Source organism: Lipotes vexillifer, unplaced genomic scaffold (assembly GCF_000442215.2).
Source record: "Lipotes vexillifer unplaced genomic scaffold, Lipotes_vexillifer_v1.1 scaffold655, whole genome shotgun sequence".
NCBI classification, from domain to species: Eukaryota; Metazoa; Chordata; class Mammalia; order Artiodactyla; family Lipotidae; genus Lipotes; species Lipotes vexillifer.
Genome location: NW_006788208.1, coordinates 1,399,220 through 1,399,580, shown reverse-complemented (window position 1 = coordinate 1,399,580; position 361 = coordinate 1,399,220). Strand labels below are relative to the sequence as shown.

General features: G+C 34.3%; 1 protein-coding gene across 1 annotated transcript in view; it reads right to left on the bottom strand.

Annotated features, from left to right (window-relative positions):
- FGF14 (fibroblast growth factor 14) overlaps positions 1-361 on the bottom strand; it is a 638,070-nt gene that overhangs the window by 432,833 nt on the left and 204,876 nt on the right. The gene's annotated exons all lie outside the window — the stretch shown is intronic.

The following is a 361-nucleotide window of genomic DNA, read 5'->3' as shown; positions in this document are numbered from 1 at the left end:
GGAAAGAAAAGGTTTTCTCTCTGTAAAAGTCTTTAGAGTTCCAACGCATTTGATTAAGTTTAGTTTCAGCAAACAATGCAGTCCTTCACATTAATGTTTGATTATATCTTAATATAATTAAGAACAAAATTTTAGGCCGTGGTCCTTTAACTTTTTCAGCAGAGACCTTTTAAAAATTTTATTTTCTCCTTATCTTCTTCCTCTATTACTTGACTTTTGTATTTCAACCTGAGTTAAAGGATCTGTTGTATAGTACTGTGTTTTATCTAAACCCTTTTTGGTAGTCAGCAGAAATACACACACACACACACACACACACACACACACACACACACACACACACACACACACACACACACAC